We start from the raw sequence: 25,427 nt of genomic DNA on the forward strand, positions 1-25,427 counted from the left end.
AGCAAGCTTAACCCCATTTGACCTATGCTTACTCAGGGTGTCTTTTCCACTCCAGCAGTTTGAGCCACATACAAAGGACCTTGTTTTTGCAATGATTTTGATGGATTTTCAGGGAAACAAATGTGTCTGATTCTGAGGGAAGGCTGATGTGGTTTGTGCCTCTGGAAGTTGACTTGCAGTTCGTTAACCTTAGTTGCAGCTGTTGAAGTCTGTTGTGCCAAAATAATGAAATGCAGCCCTGATTTCCTTTCTTCTGAGTCAGGTCTTGACAGTGAGTGACGTTCTCAGCTCTGAGAGCAGCTGGGATCACTGGCTCTCAGAGAATTAGTCTCTCTGTCTCCTATGGAAACTCTTCAGTATGTTGTGGTTGTTGCTTTGATTTTCTAGTGATGTGCATTTTTATACATGTCTGTAAAAACAAACACAGTTTACCCTACTACCACACGGATCCTTTGCAATGCCTTGTCAATAATGTCAAGCCAATGTTACACTCAAGCCCAGGTATGACTCATTTTTTACAACTGTGGTCTTCTGAGACTATCACAAAGGCTGCAGCGGAATGGTTTAATTCAGAAGTATTTCCTGCATCACCGTCAGTGGCTTATTTTCCTGGGTCTCCATTTTCTTTGCTTTTCCAATAGTTTGGGTGTTCTATATTTAGCCAGTTACTGAAGCACATGTGGGTAACTGAACAAAGTGCTTATACAAAAGCTTTTCCCTTGAATTTTTGCTTTCGTAGTAGAACCCCCTGTAATTTTACTGTCTTGAACTCCCACTCATCTCTGCTGAATACAGCTGTATAAGATTTTAGCAGTGCATATTGCATTTTTAATTTACTGTATGCCTTTCCCTCAAACAAGAAGCAGATGACATCTGCTGCCAGAGTGACTCAGCACATGAAGAGCTGCAATCACAACCTATCAGCCTATGTGAAATGACCTGACCCATTTATACTTTGAAAGTCAGTCAAATCTAAATACCAGATACTAGATTAAGGTGCAGGTGGGTGGGGATTGGAATGAGCCTAGGAGAGGTGAGGGAAGGGACAGATGGTGTCCCTGACCCACACAGGCAAGCAGTGGAATAGGGACGGATGCAGGGTGATGCCTGGACCTCTACCCTGCCTTCCTGGGCAGGGTTGTGCTGGTTTGTAGCCCACCCAAACAAACATAGCAGGCAAAGGCATTACTGCAGTTGGAGGGGGAGAGAGAGAGATATGCAGGGGCAGACTGGGGGAGCCTGTATGAACCTGCCTTCTGCTGCAGGAAGAGAAGGTAAAATGACTGGTTTCACAGGTGGCTCAGAGAGGATGGCCTGCAGGCAGTAGAAGCTTGCAGGGAGCAGTTGCTCACTTTATCTTCAGAAGTAATTTAGGTGGGAGAAGAGAGGGCACAATGCAGCTCAGGCTTTGGCATATGAATGAAATCCATTAGGTAGTCAGCAGTCAATCCAGTGAAAAGGTGCTTCCCTGCCTTGGTAACAATGGGTTTTCATTTCTAAATAGACAAGATCTTTGAAGGGATAAGAGATTAACAATCTAATGCTTCTTGGTCTACTGGATCAAGTGTAATTTTCCAGTACTGCTTATCAATGTCCAGACTTGTTTTTCATGTTTGGCAGCTGAGCCTAGAAAGGACTTGTATGTGTTATGTATTGATTTATTGATTTTAGCATATCCACTGGAAAGTGCTGATTGTTTACAAGACTGTTACAGAGAAGCTGGGTTTAGTGCTGATTTTTTTTTGTATATGCCACAGCATTGTCATATACTTGTCATATTTTCCTTCAGAGTAGAAAGAGCTTTCTGTGAATCTCTAAGCTAAATCCCTCTCTGCAAAAATATTTCCTCATTTAGAGATGAGAAAACTAAACCAAGAAATGATTCAGTGGTTTTCTCAAGTTCACGGAATGATCTGGGACCTACTTCATGTCTCTGGTGGAAGATGGCAGGTTTTGTGACTGAACCTAGTGGCAGGAGTCCTTTACCCTTTCTGTGACCTAGGAGTTATATTACAGCTATAAGCCCCTCTTTTTTCTAAAAGCAATCAGGATGAGTTCTAAATGTGCATTGATTTTGTTTGGAAGAATTAATGGTTGAGGTGAAAAGCCCAGGAGGTCCTTCAGGAGGGAAAGGATAAAGAACTTTCAGGTTCTGTTCTTCATTCAAAAGGCTCTCTTGTCCTCTAGTAATGTGAGTCAAATTTCAGGGATCTCTTTTTTTAGGAGCAAAAGGTCCTAGATTACTTTCCCCTGAGATCATTTCCAGGGTTCTCTGCAAGTCCTGATGGCTTTGACTATACAGTGTTTCAATGTGTGAGTGAGAAGAGGTGGAGGCAGCTGGCATTCATTCCAGAAATATGTGGGCACTGGACTTTGCCAGGGCCACGCCTGGGAATGTCTCAGCTCTTCTGCTGCAGGGATGCAAAAACACAGGCTGTTTCTTCCTTAGAGCTAGTTAGTTCAATCTGCCAAACTCACCTAATTTTCTTCTTGGAAAATGGTTTTGTGCTTTAAAGGTCCTTACCCTTCAAAGGTGTCTGAGTATTAGTGCACACTCATTTAGAGAATGCCCTGGAAAAGGAGAATTCTTGGCCACAATGTACATGACAAAAGACAGCCATAAAAAGGGTTTTAATTTCAAAATGCCACATCACATGCATTATGAAATTATATTAAATGCTACAGCTGCTCTGCTAATAATAGTCTACATGCTTTAAAATGAAACACTTTATGAACTTGCTGTCTTTACCGCAGTCTCAATGTAGCAGCCTCAAGCTAGCTACATTACCATATCATTAAACAAAGTGTCCATCTTGCTGTCTCTTCCACACAGATAACCTTTATGAAACTAGCAGCCCCTCTGAAGTCAACTAAGCCACTTGTATGCATGAAAATGTTTGCAGTGAAATTTCAAGGGTCATTCTTTCATTTTGATTGATTATGTTTCATAGACACACACATTCAGCCATTTCCTAGCCCTTATCTATAAAGCATCCGCCCCTCTATTTACATGGGAAGGAATAAAGAAAAGAGCAAACTACAACATGAGGGCGCTTCAAAGGCAAGGAACAGTGTTATCTGCAGAGAAACACATATCCACAGCCTGCCGCCCATAAGGAGCAGTCTGAAAAGACTAAAAGTAGCACAGGGGGAAAAGTAACACAGAGAAGGCCAGCTGTGTCTTGAGGCATGGTTTCTGTTGTCATGTCTACTGTAGTATAGAAGATACACCTTATTTTCATTAGGATGAAGGGAAGCTGAGCTGCCAGGCAGTGCCTTTAGATCCTGAGTGCACTCTCCAAACACAACATGTAAAGAATACATGAAACAGTTCTACTTGAATGGTGCAGCCATTCACAGTGTACAGTGTGGTTACCCTGTGGTTTCACGGACAGCTCTGATACAGCTCTCATGTCTAAGCCTGCGTCACTGGGGACTGGATGGGATGTTGGCCACTGCCCAGCCCTTCCAAGCAGCATATAAGGACAACTGAGGACAAGAAGTATATCAGAGCTCTAAGCTGCCCATCGGATCGTTGAAACTTGAGTTCTTTAAAGAAGAGTGAAAATACAAACTGTGTTAGTTCAGTAGTATAGCACAAAAATTGTGTGAGCTCTGTTGTAAGTAATCAATACTTAATCTCACAATGAGCCTTTCACGGTTTCAGAAATACCATCTTAAAGGAACAAAGCACTCAAAGGATTAAAAATAATCTTTATGTGTCCTACTAGGATAAACAGGGGATGTTTGCACTAGGTTGATCCTGCTGTGTTACACTCAGGTTGTAGAACACAAGACAGTGTTCTATTGTTGTATATTTCAAAAACCGTCTCCTACACTAAAACAGGAATAATTCTAATTTGAAATTAACAACCCCATCATCATTTTAAGGTGGAAAAAAAAAAAAAAAAGGAATCACAGCACAGATTCCTTTGTCTTCAAGTACAACTTCCTGTATTTATCCCTGAAGTTCTCACACATAGTTGATCTGCTGGGGAATAAACTGTACATCAGCACTGGAAAGTCAGGCATTAGGTACACATGAACTGATCACATTAATGCATAATTAGCACATAATTTTCTGGAGATCCCATATGGCTCCAATCATATCATTACTAACAGCAGCACATTATATCATCCAAAATAAGCAGGTCAATCCCTGACCTTTTTCTAGGATACATGTTTTGATAATAATAGATATTATTTTAGGCTAGAAATAAATTTATGCTGTAATTTATGATCCAGTTTTGTTGGTTTTTTTTTTTTCCCTTAAGAGTGAATGTTCTCTTTGATGATCTTGGTGATGATGTCTGCTATCTTGCTGCTGTGGCTGACAATAACATAACAAAGCTGACTCGATCACCAGCTCAGTCTTACAACTGAGTAAGAGTCTGGCATTTTACCAGCTCAAATAGTGCTGCACTGGCTGCAGGGCACAGGAAAAAAAGCAAATATTTCATCTGTGTAGACGGCTATACAAATAGAAAAGCAGACAAGGCAACCCCATCTGGGAAGAAAAAAGAAAAAAGATGTATGTGATGACCTCCTTCCTTCAAGTTAAACAAGTAAAATCTTATCCTGGGTTATTGTCACAAGTTCCTCTCCTCTGTGAATGTGCACAAAGGGCAGTGCGCTATATCTGCAACTTGGCAGCATGACAAGAGCCCAGGGAGGATGTTTTGCAGTTGGGTCTCACTGTGCCTTATCTGTGTGCCTTCTGTGTGTGTGTGGTCAAGGTGCCAATGGCTGACTGAGGACACAAAACAGCAGATGCCAGTTGAAGCTGTCACATTTTCTTCCATTTTTCCTCGGCTCCTCAACCAGCATCTTCACTGTTGCTATTCCATGTTGACATTCCATGTGTTTGCTCTACCTCTCTATTATGCCCTGCTTTTCTTGCACTCTTGTTTTTTCTTGAAAGAGCACTGAAGTTTGTCAGGACAAATGGAAGCTGCCTACTTTCTGCTGCATGTCCAGTATTTTGGTCACTCTCCCTTTTTGGCAAGGTAGACATGAATGATGGGGTGTGATAGAGGTTTCTTTGCCTATTTCTGTCTATCAGCTCTGGCACAATAAGCAGTCTGAGCTGAGATATTTTTGGCTGACAGTGTTCTAACGTGCAATGCATGGTGCAATTTACTTGGCTTTGCTTCTTTCCACAGAAATTAACAAAATCCATACGATGCTTCTTGCCTGTCAGGAAGCTATACTCTGCATTAATCTCTCATTCGGGAGACAGGCTATGTGACATAGAAGATTAATCCTAACCTCAGATAACACTTCCTGTCTTTAAATAGTTTTGGTAGATAAGTAACTTCTATAATGAAACACTATCCCACAGCAGGGTTTTGGTCTAAGCCAGGAACTTTTGAGTTTTAATTCTGGCTTTCAGACAAAATCTCTTTGTGGATAAAAGTAAGTAGAAGCCTGGTTTTGCTTTTTTTGTGATTTTTTGACAGAGAAGGTACACCCTCAGCTTTTTTTCACACTCATCAAAAGTTCCATCTCTTCAGCACAAATGCATCCCTGCTTCTCTTGCTACTTCTTTTCCTATAACCTAGTCATAGAGTTTTCCCTGCAGATGTATTGAAAGAATACATTATCCAATGTCAGGAAGATTTCTGAAGATGCAGGTCATGTCTTGAGGCAGATTCAGTCATGCAGAGTGCTCTGAGGTTGCTCTAGGGAGCCTGCATTGTTATCATGGTCCCCACTAGTGCTCAGTATTTACTTGTAAAATGTACCCAGCAAGACCTCATTCTTGAATCTGAGTCACATCAACATTCACTACTACTCATGGGTAAGATCTGGTCCAAAACCCATTAAAATCATAAAGAGACTTTCCTATGTTGGGTGGGTTGAAGTCAGGGCTTTGCAGGATGCATGAGCACCAGACTTCCCCACTTCTGAATACTACAGTGATGACCTAACACACAGCTGCTTTCTGAGAGCTTTTTTTACACAGCTGGGGAAGTTTTGGCCTCTAGAACATAAAGGACCATACCATAGGCACTGTCCAAACAATATTTAAAAAATAGGGTTCAGATTCCTGCAATCTCTTGGCAGTACTTGCTATTTAAATAAAGTTTCAAACACTTCAGAAATAGACCCTGCATTGTAGTGATTTTCCTCAGATTCCTTCCACCAGACAAATCAGGGAGAGCAGGCTGTGACCACCAGGTCTTGGTGTTGGGGCAGAAACAAACAGAAACAGAAAATGTATGTAGGAATCTCATGCTTACAAGCACATTTTAAAATAAGGATTGGTGATGAGGTAAATTCTTTGAAAGAACTTGTATTTGTTTAAGGGACCTTTCCTATTCTAGCATGCAAAATATTGGACTACATATTGGAAGTTTATACTAAAGATAGTTGTGAAGATGCAGGCGTATCACTGAGACACTAGAAACACTGTGACTACGATTTTAACTTAAACTAGCACCAAATGATAATCTCCACATCCCTGGGCTGTGCTTCTGCTTCTGCTGGGCCGCGAGACAGCTACACAGCACTGCAGAGGCTTGCCTGGGTCCTACACTGCTGGAACCTTATTAAACACAGGCCAAAGTATCAAGCAAAGATTGGTTTCTGCATCCATAAAACTGGTAGCCATGAGCAGAGCTGAGTGTGATGCTTTGATGAATGTTTGAAGTAATAACCCAATATTCTTCCTTAATGGTGAATGGACTCTATGGTGGTGAACTGCAAAGTAGGGCTGTGACTACTAGCCCTGTCCTCTAATGCCCCATGTGACAAACAGAAAGATGAAGCCAAGTTCTGTTCTGTGGTATAATGATTTTTCCTGGTGCAGATGCAGGCACAAAGATCCTAATGACTGAATCAAAGTGGTCCTTGACCCTTTTTCAGAACTGAGTGGGAAACATGAACCAGTGCCTCTGTATTCTCAAGAGGAGCCAATCGCTATAGTAATGGTTAATCAAAAAAACAGATCACCTGTTTAACCTCCCAGGCCAAGCAGTGAGAAGCAAATAAGGTTTCTATTTCATGGATTAGAAGCAGGGAAACTCCGTTATCTGTGTTTGCTTTTGGCTAGGCCTTTACTGGCAAAGGGCTTGGGCAATGTGATTGAATGACTATGCCAGTTCAGTCCTGCCTGTGAGCAGCTGTTCGAGGTCATTTCCCCCAAACCCTCAGCCTTTCCCCATTTGGAAGTCCAGACAGCAGGGCTTTAGAGCACTGAGGCTCCAGGCATCCAGCTCTTTGCAGAGAGCAATGGTACCTCTGCCCAGGATGGAAACTGCGCAGCCACTTTTTCTACTTTTTTTGATTCTTTCATTTAAGCCAAATGGGTCAAACAGCACTTTAATAACAATTGCATTCAAATTGAATGGAAATTCTGACAGTTAGGGCTAATATCCATGAGGAACATTGTTGTAGAAAGGGCTTCCAGGAAGAGTGCTCAAACCAAGTTTCTCAGTTAGCGGCCTAGGCTACAGCTAAGGTATCTCAGTATAAGGGTATTGTTTTTGGAGGCAGTGCGGGGTCAGCATAGGAATAATTTATCTTAGTTAACTGTAACCTCTAGCACTAGATCAGACATCCTACTTAAAAATAGGCTTTAGATACTCTGACTTTTAACTCCAGTAGCTGAAATTTAAGATCCAAATATTTAAATCCCTAAATATAAGTGGCCTGGTTTTCCAGAGTGTTAGGCATATGCAATGCCTATTGATTTCAATGAGAATGTCAACCATTTTAGAAAACCAGGCCGTTGAATTTAGTCATTGATACATAGATTCCTAACTTTAAGCAGCCAGGTTTGAAATCTTTTCTAGCTTTCAGCAGAAACTCAGTTTCATGAAGTGAAACCTTAAGCACCCTTGGCTTACCCCCTTCTAGCCCTATCTTCCGTGCTGTGGTAAATATTCACTTAAGACTGATTTTGCAGAAGCAAACAACAACATCACGTAAATCTAAAATACTACTTGAGTGACCTTATTTTTATACAACAATTAATACTTAGACAGTAGGAAATCTGTGCTGCAGAAGTATTCTCTTTAGTACAGATTACACACTCCAGTGGGAAAAGCAAAATTAAATACATAGTCAAGTTGACTACAAACACTGGGTTCCAGCTATATTTGGACTGCATCACAAGCTAATAATACTAGAAAAATTAAAATGAGCACTACTTCTCTGCTGTAGTCTAGATTGTGCTAATCTCACATGACACTTGACCAAAAAGGAGCAGGAAACTGTGTGCCAGGTCTGTGCTAGATTGAATCTACCAACTGTTCAAACACAGTCCTACTGCAGGGACAACTAATGCAAAGGAAAATAAATATGCTTAACCCATGTCACTTACACTAGCTCAGCCATTAGCCACAGTGACCAAAAGACTTTCCTCCAAGGACGCTCACTTATATATTGGAGTTATAAAGGCTGTTAAAATTTCCTTTCTCTGACTGATACTCATATAATGGCACAGGCTTTCAGTGGACTTAGCCTTAGACTTTTAGAGAGAATTAGCAGCACATGTTGCTTGCATACATCTCATTGCCACCTGTGGATTCTGTAGGTTCAAAGGAAGGAGCAAATACATCAACACTTAGGGAGCCATTTGAATCTTGAAATACTAAAGTGGGAAGCACCTATAGGAGGTTGCAAATAGGCCGAACCTTCGCACTGGAGTGAATGATGTATATTAACCTGTCCAAAAATGGGTCAAGAGAAACAGCAAATTGATTAGACATACCTTACAGAGGGCAAGGGTAAGATGGGGACAGAGAGGTGGAGTTATGGACATTTTGGAGACGAAAGGATGTGGTAGAAGGAGAATTATCTTTTTTGAAAGGAGGACATTTGTTTCCAAGGGATAAGTCTGAGCTTCAATACCTACACTGTTCTGCGCACGACTTTCTGGGCAGCAGTAATTCAGGCTCTGGGTACATTCTCATTTGGAAGAGAGGTTATGCTTCTTCCTTCAGTATGCTCCGGGATTCTTGTGAGTCCACTGTCACACTCTGAAAGGTGGAACTGCACAGGAACAGTCAGATGAGCAGTGAGTTGGTAATAGCAGTTCTGCTATCAGCTGCTTAACACAAGACACTGCCAGGTTACTCAGTGAAAGGGAAGTCTAGAACAACAGTGATGTGGGCTTGGCATGCTGAGAATCTGGTTGCAATCTGACACTTGTATTTAGTGGCAGGATTTCTATTTAGCTAGCCAAAATTGTTTACAGTGGTGTAAGAATAGCTCAGAATGACCATTTTTCTGACTTTTCAGATACAGCCATAATGTTTTAAACACAGGTGTTGGGCTTGGTCTCATGTCTTTGACAATGTACACAACGAACCCATGACATAGTCATAGCTAGATCCTAAGTAAACCTGTACAATAAACATGCCCAAGCAAACAAAAGACAAGGAACATATGGGGTGCTGCTGAGGCTGGTTTCTGCTTGGTTGTAAAACAAAACCCAAAGTGAGCACCACTCATAAACTATTTAAAGGAGACACAGCTGCAGTTTGAATCTTCACTTCCCCAGCCTGGCCCAGCTGCACAGACCCTAATCACCACTGTTTTTTGGCTGTGATAGAGGAGAGTTTCTCAGGAAGCAGCCAGTGCATGGAGAACCTTGCCACATCCAGTGCATTAAGAGCCCTCCACATCCTTCTGCAGCTGCAAGGGGCCTGGCACCACCCCTCAATCCCCTGCTCCACAGTCCTAGCAGAGGAGACATGCAGACATGCTACAGCAGACATGCAGCCCAGCTTACAGAGCTGTGACCCCCACTGCCACCACAACATAACCTGCCTTGGGGATGGGCCTGCAGCTGCAGCCCAGATCCCACTTCTTGTGAGACTTGAGCACAGCCTGTCACCTTGAATGTTCTCCAATGCATTTGTAACTCAGCAGGGGTAAGCCCCTAAAAGACTTCTTCTATTATTACGTGCCATTTATTATTGTACTGAAACAGAACTCAGGTTCCTGTGCAAAAATTTTGTCCTGATGGAATAAGATGGATGGAGCTATTTGGATCTCCTGAAGCAGCCCTGCAGGAGCTGTCACTCTGGCCAGGTAGCTCAGTAGCTGAGGGTCTCTGGGCTGCCCACTTCAACCAGACCAGCTGCCCACTGTGTCCAAGGGCAGCGTGTACTGCTTGCACACTGGCTGTTAGGGCAGCCAGTCTGTTGTACAGCTGATGCAGCCTGGATCTGTGGGATTTGCTGCCTGCTGCCTGAGTCAGTATAGACAGCACAGGCAGCAGTAGGGGTGTGGTAACCCAGGTCCTGCCTCTGCTCTCAGTGCTTGTTTATGCCAGATACTCACACATATGTGACAGGGGACATATGTTTTACTAAAGAGCTGAAATGAGTTTTGACACAATGAAAAAAGTAGAAAAATATCCTGTGGAGGAAATGGGAAAGGAAGGACAAGAATAGCAAAAATAAAACCGGGCAGTTCCACACATAGATTTTGTGCACTGTAAGCATTGGCAGATTGCTACTCTAAGATATTTGTATTCCTACTGGTTGCTTTGGTGGTGTTATCTACTCTACAGATGTCAAAATGGAGTGCATATGGAAGAGGTTTGTAGGGGACTGTCCAGTGGCCTCATAGATTGACAGTGGCCTCATAAACTCCAGAGAGTTTATTGCAGAGCACAAAGGAGAAGATAGCTTGTAGTTATAGAAGGCAACTAATCAGTAGAAATAGAAGAGATAGTTAGATTTTGATGAGTTTTACAAGAATTTGAAGCTCATGTGATGAGGGTGTACTGGGCTAGGCAAATTGGTTAACATTAATGGATCTCTGGGAGGATCTGGAGGCCCTGGAGGGAGTAATAGGGCAGCAGAATCACCTAGCATACAAGCATGCACACAGCTCAAGAAAGAGAAGTGCCAGTAAGGTGCTTCCAAGGTGACTGAAGAACTCACTAAGGTTGGTAAGCATGGACTGGGCTACACTAACTAAATACAAAACCATAGAGATGCTGGGGGACCATGGGCTATGTCCTTTGATGTTATTTTTCACACTGTGTTATCTAGTTTCTAACTAGTTGGCATATACAATAAATGTTGCAAGGTTTTTTGTATCTGTTTTAAGCTTAGTTGTCAGGTAAATAATCAGGAAAATCGTGGGGTTAAAATATAATTTCACAAATAACTTTTATAAAGAAATGTATATATTTTTCTGATTGAAAATCTTCAGTGTAGGCTTATGAGCTTTCCAGTTGCATTTATAAAAAGATGTTTAACAAGAAGGCAGCATCCAGTTATGATTGTAGTGTGACTTACAGAAAACCTACCTGAGATAACATGAGTCAAAAGAATGCACTGGGTCTTCTCTTTCTCTACATGCACACATTGATACATACAGGTGAAAAATGAGTTTCAAGATCTGAATAAAAGACAAGGTACCTTTCACTTAGACAGTATAATTTTGCAGGATTTCTCATAACCTGTGAAACCTTATGCCTTTCAGTTCCTTCCTCAGAAAGCTTGTCCACACAGACTTAGAAGTAATCCCCTAATGAGCAATATAAGTGTGATAGAGTAAGATGGAGGGGGATTTTATTTTCAGCTTTCTTAACACCATATGTTCACTTAATCCCACTCTTCATTTAGCTAAAGGTAATCCCTGAGTACTTGAGAACAAATTACATGCAAACATACATTATGTGTATGGGTGATCTGTATATAACTCTGCACATGGGTCTTAGACTAAGAGAAATCTCACTGATAGCTAAGGCAGTTGAATTTTCCTATACAGATGCTCCCAAGTCATCTATCTCAAAAGTACACATTAAGATTCAAGAAAGAAAGTTTTCTCTGAAGGAATTACTAATGAGGATTGCTTGGATTTTTGCTCATCAAATCTTGAATAAAAATCTTCAAAGTTATTCTTAAGTGCCATTTAATTTGTCTTACCTCATCACTAAAATGATTCAAAAAATCATGATAGTCCTCTCTGATAAGTCCAGAAACCTCATGCAGACCACATTAAACATGCCAAAGTATTTATTTTCCACTTTTCAATTCAGAATGGGAGTTTTAAAATAAATTGTAGACATTTCAAAGTACAATCATAAAAATGCTGAAATTTTCTGCTCAAAAATCTACTGGCCAGTTATCTATGGCTGTTCAAAAAAATAATCTGAAATTTCCCACAACTATTTTCAGTCACTCTCTGAAAGAACAACTGCACCAATTTAAACTACTTATTTTAAAAAATGTTAACAGTCCAGCCAATATCACTTAAGCAGTCAAGACAGAAATTCCAGTAAATCCTAATGTATAACTTAAAAGATATAGGTCAAATATTTCATAATTGCATAAAAATGACAGGAAAAATAGTTCTGCTCTGTAAACATTTGGTACAGTTAAATAACAGAACTTCTGGAGAAAGCTGTACTTTCTACCTGGTCTTGCAAATAAATTAGTGCCAGGTGTCTCCTGAAATGAAAAGTCTATTTGAGCAGGTCACTTTCCAGGATGAGATCTGAAGACAAGATGAGGCTGAAGATATGTGGGGAAGAGCAGCTAATAGTGACTGGAAAAACAAACCAGTGCCAGTACTGAGTATACCAGAGATGTGTCAATCTCTCTCTGCAGCTCCAGAAACTGTGTCACATTGCTGCAGTGCATCCACACAAAGCTCCTCCTGCGATTATGGCCAGTGCACAAATGGGTTTGATTGAATTTACCTCTGTAAAGAAAGGAAACTAAATGTAGTCTTTTGGATTTTCACAGTGATCTTCTTTGAAGATCTAAAATTCGGTTCTCTCTCAGGCAGCAATGTAACTGATAACCCTATTTTATTGCACATTGATAGAATCATTTGCACTTCAAGAATTATTAAATCAGATCTAGCAGGTAATTATTCTGTAATGAGTATTAACTGCATATAAAGTATTTGGTGTGGAAGGACATTTCAATATTTTCAACATTTACATTAAAATGCTCTTTTTCTACGTCAGTAAGCAAAAGATGTCCTGAAGTAAAGATGTCCTGAAGTGAGCTGAATTTTCAGTGTAAAATGAGAAATGTTGTCATGGAGGAAGTAAAAATAGGTTAAAAGTAATCTGAAAGGTAAATGACTACTTGTTGCTTTTTTTATGCCTTACTTTGTAACAGTAACATAGATAACATGATAACAAAGATCTTCTGAGAAGTGCTTTCCAGCCTGACCCAGAGAAATGCCTGATGCAGGCCCCTGGGTTATCCTGGGGCTCTTTCAGTTTGGTATCAAGCACAGCCTTTATACCTGAAGAGACAGTATAGTCATATCAAGAAGGTCATTGCAAGAAAATAAGAACTTTTCAGGAAAAATTTTAATCACAAAGTAGAACTAGCAAAGAGAAACAAACTAAGTTTATTTTCCCACCCCACTCTGCCACTCACCTCCCTCAGTATTTTAAACATATTGTAGACTTGATTATTTTATGTAAAGCAGTTGTTCTCAGGAGTGAAAAACTTCTGGCACTCTGCTGCCATTTCACTGTGATATTAATGACCAAACTTCTGCCATTACATTTTAGCAATGGGATCTTTTGAAGTGGTAATGTTTGCCACTATGCTTAAAATTCTAATGTTGTTTGAATCACTGTTTGTATTTTAAGTGAATAATGTGACAGAACCTCAGCATTTTTATGAATGAGTAATCTCATAGTTTTCAGAGACAGCTAAAGACTGTATTTATTTGTAGAGTTGTTTGCAAAATGGTTGCCATAGCTTTGGTTTCTTTTTTTAGACCACACTTATCCTGCAGTGACTTTTCCAAAAACTGACCATAATAGAGACAATGTCCTCTAGCATTTGTTTACATCATCCCCCTTCCTGTTGTTTACACCTCATTCTAGTTCATGCCACCTTTTCTTCCCCATGTTAATGGCCATTTTCTGATTCATCTTCACCACTGAAATTTCTTTCTCTTGGTTTTGAAGGTACAGTCAGATAGAAAAGTGTTGGTTCTCCTGTCTCCAGGAAGATGATGAAAAACCTTGCTTTACAAATAGTCAGTGCATCTGCTGTGATTGGGACCCACACTGACTTTATTTTCCCTTGTAATTATATTGAATGAGCTGAAGGAAAAAGAAGGTCAGCAAGAGAGTATTTAATAGATTCTCACAGAGTGTGATAGATATTAAGGCCTGTAACTGTGCTGCAGAAAATCACTCATTTATTTGCCTTTCAGTGAGAGTCTCTAGAAATAGAAGCATTTTACATTATTTTGTTTCTAAGGATATAAAAATACATACATTCTAATTGCACTTTGGAGAAGGAAAATTAATAAAGACAACTGCGCCATTCCCCATTAGTGGAAATGCCTGCAGTTAACCTGCCTCAAGCACTTTCAATATCACTGAATCCCTTGAGTGGGATTTTCCAAAGTGCCAGCATTAGCTCAACCCTGCTCCCATTAAAATCAATTACTGACTGGGAGGAGAGTCCTGAGAGTCCCTGTGGTGCCCTGTATGTTGGAAGATCCTAATCTGTGTGTGTGTTGTTCCTTCCCTATTTTTATGTGCATGGCTGCACAGGTGCTCTGATACATTCATGAAGGCCAGGGTTTGCCTCAGAGGACTTAAAAAGGAACCAGAAAATTAACTGTGCAGAATAAAGAGTAATGGAGGGTAGCATAGATCATGGAGGCAAGAGGAGCTTCATGTAAGATGAAATTTCATCAAGTGTGTACTGAAGTCAGCTAATCGCAGCCTCTATGCCCCAATTCATAGAGCAAAACCTTCTAGAACACGTTTTCAATATGCTTTCACACAGTATATTTTCTGCCTATGGAATCCAATTGTCATGGGCAGTCATCAAGGCAAATAGTTTAGTAGAATTAAAAAAGAGATTTAAGAAGCTTTGTGAGCAAAGACAACATTTGCAGCTGTATGCTCCAGATTACAACAATGCAGCGGACAAACAAGCTTCCTGCTTCAGCAGCATAAGCTGATTGCTTTGATAGTCAAGAAGAAATGGTTTTTTGGCATGTGTTATCCATGCTGATTTATTGAGATGTGTGATGAGGCGGTTTGAGTCTTCATTAAAGGGACTGGTAATGATATTGAATGCTATAGATTATTTGCTAGTCTGCAATGGTGACATTTCCATAAAAAGAGTATCAATAGTAAGTCTGTAATGAAGTCCCCTCCCAAGCAAGGGACTGATTTGGCATTGATGAGAGCAGAATTCAGACCTTGGCTATGAACGAGGTTTCCTTTCTGGCTCTAAGGAAGTAGCTTATTCTCTCATCACCTGAGAAAGACAAGTTCACTAGTTCTTAGAGGTGGAATGAAGGGAAAGTGCATAAAGAAAAGAGTAGTTATATTTTCATCCACAGACATTCTGTTCTTTGAATTCAAAGCTCTCATCCCACTGTAATTCAGGAGTACTTCAGCTGGAATTAGCCAAGATTTTTTTCTCATTTACACTGATTAAATGAGTCCAGAACACAGTGTTTTCATTCCAGTGTTTGTGCTGCTGCTCCTCTGAACCTGCTCCCCCATGCAAATGGCAGCAGCCTTCCCACTGAACAGTAGCCCTGAGAAAGCTTAGTGGCCTTAACCTAGAACATGAGGAGTTTCTACAATGGATTATGAATCATGCTGGCTGGCTTGAAACCCCAGAAGCTCCTGTCCAAGTCTGCCTTCCTATTACAGGCTACTGCTGTCATCATACCAGTTGCTGCAACATCAGAACCCCTTCACAATATCCTTGTTTATGAACAGTAGATAAGATCTGAGAGAAGACGTTTTTAACGTAAGTCTGGATGAAGTGAATTATTGATGTTAATGGCTATGTGTGCTATACCTGTTGCTAAGAAATGCTGTAATACTTTGTCAGAATTCCCATTTGGAAATGCCATTATAGCTAGGGGAGCAGCGATAGATACAGTATAGATTGAGGAAGCTATTGATGAACAGGAAAGGCTTTTTAAGGATTTTGTGCCTTGAACCCTGTAGCTAGCAAAAGAAATTCATAAAGCAGGTGAAAAGAGTCTCTTCTCTTTGCTAGAGCTGGCAGGCACCATAAGTGCTCAAGGTTCCATGATGGTATAGTTGCAGGGATATTTAGATGTACCTATATGTGCACACACATATAGTTTTGATTGATAGTCTAGATCAGACCCAGCAGGTCTTCACTAAAATATGAAATTTCTACTGCTCAAGTCATTGAGCTTTCTTAGGTCCAACAAAGCAATCAAGATGAGAGTTTATCTTAATTTTGAACTCTCATATTTCCAGCCCTTGCTTGGTGTATCCTTCACAGAAATTCTCCCAACTGTCTAATGATCCAGAAGCCTATGTAACCTTTGCTTATTTATGTTTTCTTATTCAGGATTATTTAAAGACAGAAAATAAAACCTTTGAAGGACTCAAAATTAAGCTCAGCTGCCAACAGTGCTTAGCTATAAGTGAAATTGAGATTGATAGGCAGCATTTGGGAGAAGAAAGGGTCAATAGCCACAGAATTATTTCCCTGATTAAAAAAATGATCCATTTTATTCTTTTGTATTTCAATGCAGATATACATTTAAACCAACCTTTTAACCTTCTCAAAAGGTTTCACTTTTTTAAATTCATTACCTGTTAATTTCATTGGAAGATGTATGACTAAATTTCCTGTACTACTTTGAAAACCTTACCTAACATCTGCTGCAGGTATGTACTATTTCCTATGACCTGGGGGATGATTTTACATTAGTAACTTAATTGTAATTGGATAGTGGTTCTGTAGGATGCACACAGATCCAATCTGGTCCTCAAACTTCAAATGATCTAGCTGTGATCTTTACCCTACATTAAATCAACTCTGTTGTCTGTTGTCTGCTCAGGCTCAGGGACAACTTAGCAAATTTGATATAAGGGAATAATATTCCCACATGCCAAAAGCAGAGTTTGCAGTAGTCAGCTGCAGCCTCTTTTTCCTTTTGAGAGAATTTCATAGCTGAGGGTATGAAGCTTTGCACACGTCATGGCCGTGCAGTTCCTGAGCTGCAGTGGTGCAGAACGTGAGACTTGGCAGCGCTTCTGTTCTGGGTCAGCTGCCATGGAGCTGCCATAAGGAACCTGGCCATGGCACACCCAAGTTGCTCCTTGCATTGCCCGTGCACTCCCTGTGCTTCCTCCGGCCATCTCAAGCCTGCTTCTGGGGGAGGTGTTGTCATTCTAATCCCTTCAGGGTCACAGAGGATCAGTAGGAAAGTGTGGTGGGATTAATACAACTTCCAGACGAAGTTTAACCTGCTGATAACATCAGATTCATAGTCTCTGCCAGGTCACTCTCACTGCTGATATGCTGCAAGTGCAGAACAGCACTGAAAACTGAAGTACTTATCACTTTTATTAAATAATGTGAGCCCAGACACCTCTTCATTGTGGAACTTCACAAACTATGAAGCAATGTATCAGTAGCAGTCTAGAATTTGGAACGGTTGCAACTCCAGAAGACTACTGTAGTCTCTTGGTGATGAATGCATGTATTTTTATTTCATATTGATAATTTATATATTTCTGCATCCATAACTTTGATCTTAACTTGTATGGGATGTTGTTAATTGGCAACATTTTATTATGTTGTCCAGAATTTTTAAGTGATTTACATGTTAAGGTGAATTTATATAGCAAAGGTTTTAGATGTTAAATGGGTGAACTTTGTTTTTCAAATTACTTAATTGTGTGTATACATGAAAATATTTTTCTCCATGTACTAGCTTGTATTTTAAACAGATCTTCATGTTGCTGTTAACCTAGCTTGTAATCTTATTGTTAAATTAGTACTTACAGCAGTAAAACAACAAGCGTCATTTTCATAATTGTTCAGATTTATGGAAAATACTGTGCTTTAAGTGACTGAAGTTTTGTGCCTGTCAAATACTAGATAAACGCTGATGTAAAACACGCGTGTAAAACAAGCGGTTGTAGCACAGGGGAGAAGCACGTTCCCGGCAGAAGGCAGCGTGCATGCCACCTCTCCTGCGCTGCAGCTTGGAGCCCCAGGGCAATAAACTCTATTTAAGCGAATCTCCCCTCCTATAGCACTACCTGCAGTAGCAAGCAAGTAGCGTTTATTCCATTTTGTAAATAACTTTAAAAATTGTGATCTCGGCCCTGAAGCTGTGGTAGGATGAGAAACGGGGGCAAACCCGCCGGGCCAGAGCGTAGACAGACGAGGCGGCGCGGTCCGCGGCTGGCCCTGGGTCAGCGGGACACATGACCGAGGATTTCGGTAGGATTTGGTAATTTGCTGACAGCAGAAACCTTCGGTGATCGGAACAGGGAACGTCCCGAAGCGCCTTTACCTGCGGACGGAACCGCAACCCCAAGCTGCCTGCAGCGCGGGCAGCGCCCGCCGAGAGCGCGCCGGCCACTGCCCGGCGCGGACGGACCCGCTCAGCGGGCAACGGCACCGCAGGGATCGATCGGCAGCCAGGGATCGGCACCGCAGGGATCGATGGGCTCCGTGGGGATCGGCACCGGCGGATCGGTACCGCAGGGATCGATGGGCTCCGTGGGGATCGGCACCGGCGGATCGGCTCCGCGGGGATCGATGGGCTCCGTGGGGATCGGCACCGGCGGATCGGCTCCGCGGGGATCGATGGGCTCCGTGGGGATCGGCACCGGCGGATCGGCTCCGCGGGGATCGATGGGCTCCGTGGGGATCGGCACCGGCGGATCGGCTCCGCGGGGATCGATGGGCTCCGCGCGCGCCAGCCGCCCCCCGCGTGCCCAACGGCCGCTCGCGCGCCCAACGGCCGCTCCGGCGCTGCGGGTCCGTCGCCGCCCCCCTTGGCTGGCGCCGGTCCCGGCAGGGCGGGGCGAGGCGCGGCCCGCGCGCCGGAAGTGAGCGGCGGGGGGAGCCCGGAGCGGCGGCGGTGCTGGGGCGGCAGCGGCGTGTGGGGAGCGGCGTCTCCGCTGCAGGGCAGGGACGCGCCTCGGCCGCCGGGCGGAGGCGGTTCCGCGCTCGGCGGAAACAAGGAACGGGAAAGGAAGGGAGCGGCGAAAGGAACCGGTATCGGCGGCCACCATTAGTGGAGACAAGAGGAGCAGCAGCGGCAGCCGCCGAGGGGGTCTGCGGGCGGAGCGGACCCGGGTGCCGCCGCCGGCAGCGAGCGGGAGCGAACCCGGCGCCTCGCCCCTCTGTTCTGTGGGGCGTCGCCGCTGCCTGCCGGGGCTCCCCCGGAGCCGAGACGAGGTGAGTGGCGGAGCCGCCTTCGTGTCGCTCTTATCTGGGGGGCGGCGGTGGCAGACCTGCAGGCGGCGTTTCCTGCCGCGTCCCCTCGGCCCCCGAGCCACCGCCGAGGCTGGGCGGGAGCACCGGAGCGAAGGGGTGCGGGAGGGGTGCGCGTTTACCGGCCCGCGCGTCTGCCCTGCGCCCCTCCACGCCCCAGACACCATCGGGTGTTCTTTTCTCGAGAGGCTCTGGTGACTGGTGGAGGATTCTGGTATGTGTGTGCCCTCCGGGTTTTCCCCGAATGAGGCATGCCTCGGAAGAGGCTGGGAAGTCAGCCGGGGATGCGCGAGGGATGTAGTGTGTGGCATCCAGACAATGTCAGCTTGGGTGAGTCTCCACCCTGTGCAGCCGCAGGCAGTCGGGTCCCCGGCGCAGGCATCGCCGAGGCGCGCGCTGCCACCCGCGGAAGAAAACGCGCAAATCCTCGTTCCTGGTGCAAGAAGGAATGATGGGTTAAAAACGCAACACCAAACCTGAAATCTGTTAAGCTTTTTAGCCATACGACCTCCTGAAGGCAGACTGGTTTGCAAAGAGCCTTCCAAGCAAGCTTGATGCCTGCGTTGGTTTTCGTGAAACTGGGAGTGTGGTATATTATTATTTCTGCATGGGGAAAATCATTGATGGTGGGAGGGAAAGGAGGAGTGTCTGTATGTATACACGAGTGTCACATGACCTTGTAAAATTCATATGGCTATACTTATTTTTCTCTTGCACTAATGCTGGTTGTTTTAAGAAGCCACTGACTTACCTGTTCATTTTGGAAGATTGTATTTCTTTTGGATTTGTTATTTTGTGGGGCAGAAAACAATCCACCTACGTGTTTGAACACTGTCTCTGTTTTATCATTTTTACTAGTATTTTATATTTTTACTGGGCTGGAAGTGTTTAGAAGGAGATGAACAGCGGTCTGTGTAGTGCAATTTATTTTTTACTGGTGGATTACAGGTACACTCCATTTGGCAAATGAAAACTATTTCATATGGCTAATATCTTTACATTACCATTCATGTGATGGGTGGATGTTTTGTGAGACTGTAGAATCACACCCACTCCATTTTGAACAAATTGTCTCTTTTTGTCTGTTCCGCCTAGTGCCCTTCAGACATGGATAGGTTAGCTTGTTAAATACCTTAAAGAAGAAGAATTAATTGATTAATTCTAGATATTTATTGAAACAGTATGTCTAGAACAACAGATCTTCCAATTTTATTGTCTTTAATCAGCTTTTCTCTGCTGAGAAGTTTCCTGTTAAAATAGAGGAATGGTAAAATTACTTGATAAATCATTTTGAAGAATAAAAGTATTGGTCATAATCTAGGAAATACTTTCCATATTAGATCTGTAAAGATCTAGACATATCCATATTTAATACACATCATTCTTGGGTGGGTGTGGTGGATAGTGGAACACAGAACGGGTTTTTTGCACCTAAGTTGGTATGTGATTTTTCATATCACTGGGTGATACTCAAATTACCATACAGAAATCCATGTTACAGAAGCTTTTTGCTTTCATACAACAGAAAGGTAAGTGGCAACAAGGAATTTTTTGTTGCCCTTGTACAGTTTTCATTTTCAGATAGATATTTCCTTAAAATGGCTTCATTTTTTTATGCTCTGATGATATGCAATGAAGTATCCTTCTACCACTGATTCTCTGACTCAGCATGTGGTGACAGTGAGAAAAGTATTAGTAAGAGATAAACCACAGTTAAGGAAAGCAATACAGTGTACTGGCTGTTAATTTCTAGAAAGAGTATTAAAAATAATGTGAAAGAGAACACTGACAAATTTTATATAATCTTCAATCTGCCTTCCTTTCATAGTATCTTGATACTACTGCCTTCAGGTTTGAATTTAAAGTAGTTTTTGTACAGTGGAGTAGTGTATTGACATAAACTGCTTTCAACTTCCTGTGTGTTGGAGCTGTGTGTTCGCCTTTCTTAGTGAAGTAAGCCTGGGTACAGAGAACACCTGTTGGTTTAAAGTATTGTGTGAAACTGCTGCGATGCCCTTCGTAGGTTTCACACAATACTTTAAACCAACTCTGGGCTCGCTGGGGTTGGTTTTAAGAGGCATTGTTTTTCAAAAGGATGTCTCAGAGTTCTGGCTATCAGAATATTTGGGTATAGCTTTGTTTCCCCCAAACCACAAATCTTCTTTAGGGGTTGCTTCTTTATTTGAATTTGGTCCTTTGTCTATTCCTTCAGCATTAAGTTTTTCGATAGAATCAACTGGCTTTTCTAGCTATAAAAAGTTAATTCTTTGTGATTTAAACTGTAGATCTTCATCCTGTGTTAGTCTCATCTTTACTGGTCATACTTGCCCTCCTTCTTTAAATGTTTTTCAGCTGCTGGAGAAGGAAGTAAAAACCTTCTCTAACTGTCTCTAAGTGAGACAGAGTTAAATCTGAGTGACTAAGCTAGTTAGGTAAATACTAGGAAGAATAGTACTGAAGATCTTAGCCATTAAGTAATTTACATCACCTTCTTAATAGAAGAAGAATCCAAATCGCTTGTGTTACAAATGAAGCCAAAGGTTGCAAAATAATCACACTCTGCCTTTTCTGTTGTGTTAAACAATAGTTTTATTATGGAATTTTCAAATAGAACTGAAATAATGTACTTCACAACTTCCCATTAACATCTGTTCATACTGAGGATCCTGCTGATTAAATCTAGAACTTGTTACAAACACTTACCAAAGCCAGAAATGTCCAATTTCTGTTTCTGGCCCCAAGAATAAGCCACTTGGCCATGTTTCACACTCTTTCTCTGCAATTGTTAGAAGAAAATGTGTTAGTTTACAGCAGAATCAGGCAATGTCAGATAAACAAGCCTTATAAAAAGGCGATCCAGATCTGTTTTATTGCTAGGAGTTAATAATACATTGAAATGACACCAGACTGCTAAGTAGTCAGGTTTAACCTGTTTCTATGTGGAGTGTTAATTTTGTTTCAGAAAATGTAAATTATGAAACAAAAGTTGACATATTGAGTAAGTCCTCTTAAGAATTCAAAAAATACCTTTGATAATTGGCAGTCACAGATTTTGAGTGAGTACACACACGGAATGTTTTCTACCTTTAGGAATGTCTACTAGGTTAGATAATGTCAGTAAAGAAACTTGCACTATAATTGCCCTTTATAGTTGTTCTTCAGATTAGCAAGGGATTAAAATTTCTTTTGTTAATCTCCAAGTGTTATCATCACTTTAAGAAAGTGTCCATTGAAAATGGTGTATTAGTTTTTATGTGTTAACACTAGAAATTAGTAATAATTACCTAAGTAAACACATGAGTCCCTGTGAGAAAGAACTGAAATTCAATAATGATAGAGGTTGCTTCTAATCCTTCATGTAGGAAAATTGTATGAAGACTAAGAAAAGTATCTGGAGAATATTTTTATGCAACTTGATCCAGATATATTGACTGATATTTTCTGACGTTTTAGTGAATTAAAGTCAGTTCTCTGTTTTGTTCCAAGTAGGAGTTTTAGTTATTTTCTATGTTCAGGTTTAGCAGAAGTGTTTTGTGTAAGATGTTAAATAGATTGTTTGTTGAACTTGTTTTTTAAAATCCATCTCTTAGTGAAAAGCTCTTGAAATGTCTTGGTCTGGAAGGTACCGCTGTATTTGTATTTTATGGAGGAAGATGACGTAGATAAGGATTTGAAATTGTCCTGATGTTAAATATTAGGAAAATAATTTGTTGCCATCTTATATCATAATGAGTTAGTTGGATTTTAGGGGGCATTGGGGGAGGGAGGCCTGGGGGTGGGGAAGGAGTTCCAGGGATGTTACAAAAATAGTTACAGGACATAATTTTCACCCATTACTGAATTTCTAGTCTCAAAAATAAATATTTTTAACAAATTATATTCAAAAGTTGATTGAATCTTTATTGCCTCTGGTCTTTTCAAGACACCAGTGTGTAATGTGAAAGTTCTTATATAAAAATATTATAGAGAGTCTGGTAAGGGAATTACTGTTCACAGTAATAAAACTGTTATATTTACTTAAGTAAATATTATAGTATTCAAGAACTCAGATTGCTGGTAAAAATACACTGATCTTGCATGGCATAAATGGTAAACTGCATGTAGATTATCTTCTGTGAAAATGATCCAAATTATCATCCCTTATTGCAGTGTTAACATTGTGTTATAATTATTGTATTTGACATCTGCTGAAATGGTCATGTACGGTGTGAGTGTTTAGAATGCCAAGTTGTGTTCATATACAAACACCTTACTGTTTTCTACTGTTCATTACAACAGACTAGCTGATTTCTAGCAGATCAGGATTAAAAAGAAACAGGAGCAAGAAGTGACATCACTCTCCAGTTTTGTGACTGCTAAGTTTTATTACTTGTGTCAGTATTGGACTTTCATGTAAAAAAGTCTTGGAGAAGTTAAGTATAGAACCTGATCATTTTTCTCAAATATAGATCTGATTTGAAAAATATGCTCTCTAAAACACACATACAGAAAAGGGCTGGAGGTAAACTCATTGGCATCCTTCATCCTCTCTGATAACTTCACCCTTCAGAAACCCTCAGGAGCTGTTGTAGGGGGCCTGGCAGAAACTTTTGTTCATATGATAGTGAGAGCTGAAGTCCACTGCCTACTACTGGCGTAGGGTCCTTGGCTGCTGCTGGTGCTGTGATTGTCTCATTGTCCTTCCCTTTTCCCAGAGACTTAGCAGTTTGCTGAGGTGGAAGGACTTGTGGTATTCCTTGTCTTTTTGTCCTGGTTAAAGTAAATTAAAAAAAAAAGTGGAACTGTACTGTGCTCACGGTCAAGATGTGCAGTAAGTTACTTCTTGTAGTTACTTTAATCATTGCCTTCTTGGCTTTTCCAGTAGGAAGGAACAGTTTGCTCCCCAAAGAAAAGCTCCAAGTAGAGCTTGTTGCTTGATACATGGGTAGACTTCATCTCAATGCAAATTCTGTAGTCACATTCCCACTTTTCTGCTTTAAGAATAGCCATCTGTAGCACAGAGAAGGTAGTTTATGTCATCATGGTCGTAGTGTTTGAACTTGGTTATAGAAGCCTGGTAAAATTGCTCCCCCAAACTAAAACTGTTGTTGAGCTAGTAGTGTCTACTTCTGCTATTGAACAGTTGTGTATCAGTGACTTGTGAAAAATTCTGCTGGTTATTTGAGGAAGTACTGTAAACTTGTCAAGGATTACTCTGTGCAAACTTATACTTCGTTTTCTGAAATCCAGTTGGTCACAGTAAAAGGAAAAATGTTTTCAGAAGTGTCCAAAAGACTTAATTGTAAACCTGGCTTAAACTGTAATTGGCAAATGTGCATTATCTGCTTGTAAAATTGTATTTTAAAGGCTGTATCATTGAGTAGTGTTATAGTACAAATAATGAGTATGTATCAAGCATTGATGATAAAATAGTCCCATCTCAAATGGTTGAATTCTAACTCTGATATCACCTTTACAGTTAAATCCCTTCAAGATATGTAATTAAATTGTCTGCTAAGTGCAACAGTATATGTTGAGTAAGTCACTGCATAATGTGAAAAATGCTAACTTTACAACATAGAATTTATAATATGGCTTTTTTGTGTATGTAGAATTTTATTCTTCTTGCAATTTAGGCATTATCCTAAGACAGTTTTGCTCAACTGTATTGTTTCAATCAGTGATGAAAAAAGCCTAGTGCTTTTTTGATGTCTGTGGATTTATTTTAAATAGTTCCTGGTAAAATACTCTATCTAAAATGCTAATTTGATTGGTTTAATCACTGGGAAAGTATATTGAAACTATGTTTGACAGATTTTTCTCTCTGTCAAAGGTCCTGTAGAGTTGGAGAGGTACTCTTACATTTAACTCTGAAGTTGCTGAATTGATCCTTGTGGTACACCAGTATTGAAAAGATGTGATGTCGCTACAGGCTTGAAGTTGCTGTAGAAGATTGCATTAGCAAAACAAATGTGCAGGTTCTTTGAAAGAAGTAAAGTTCCCCATGTGCTGTTTATATACTTGTTCGGTCATTAATCTCTGTACAGATGCATTTGCTAAGCCTGGAATAGTCCCTGTTTGCATCTCTGGCAGAGCTGACTGAATCTAAAGAACTGTATGTTTCACTCAGTGGGCTTTTTTTTCCTTTCTTGTAGGTCCCTTAAAGAGATGGTATTAGTAAGAGCAGAAGAGAAGCAGTGGAGCCCAGAGAATTTTTCCCCCCGCCTTACACTTTTCTTGACAGAATTA

The 25,427-nt window shown here is 41.3% G+C and overlaps 1 protein-coding gene across 12 annotated transcripts in view; it reads left to right on the plus strand.

The window, feature by feature from the left end:
- Positions 1-18,824: 18,824 nt before the first annotated feature.
- The window catches only part of RAPH1 (Ras association (RalGDS/AF-6) and pleckstrin homology domains 1), a 105,133-nt gene continuing 98,530 nt past the window's right edge, over positions 18,825-25,427 (plus strand). For all 12 annotated transcript variants that reach the window (XR_008431940.1, XR_008431938.1, XR_008431939.1 and 9 more), the window contains exon 1: positions 18,825-19,163. The gene's annotated coding sequence lies outside the window, so the exon portion shown is untranslated. The remainder of the gene's footprint in view (positions 19,164-25,427) is intronic.

Source organism: Vidua chalybeata, chromosome 7, assembly GCF_026979565.1.
Source record: "Vidua chalybeata isolate OUT-0048 chromosome 7, bVidCha1 merged haplotype, whole genome shotgun sequence".
NCBI lineage: Eukaryota > Metazoa > Chordata > Aves > Passeriformes > Viduidae > Vidua > Vidua chalybeata.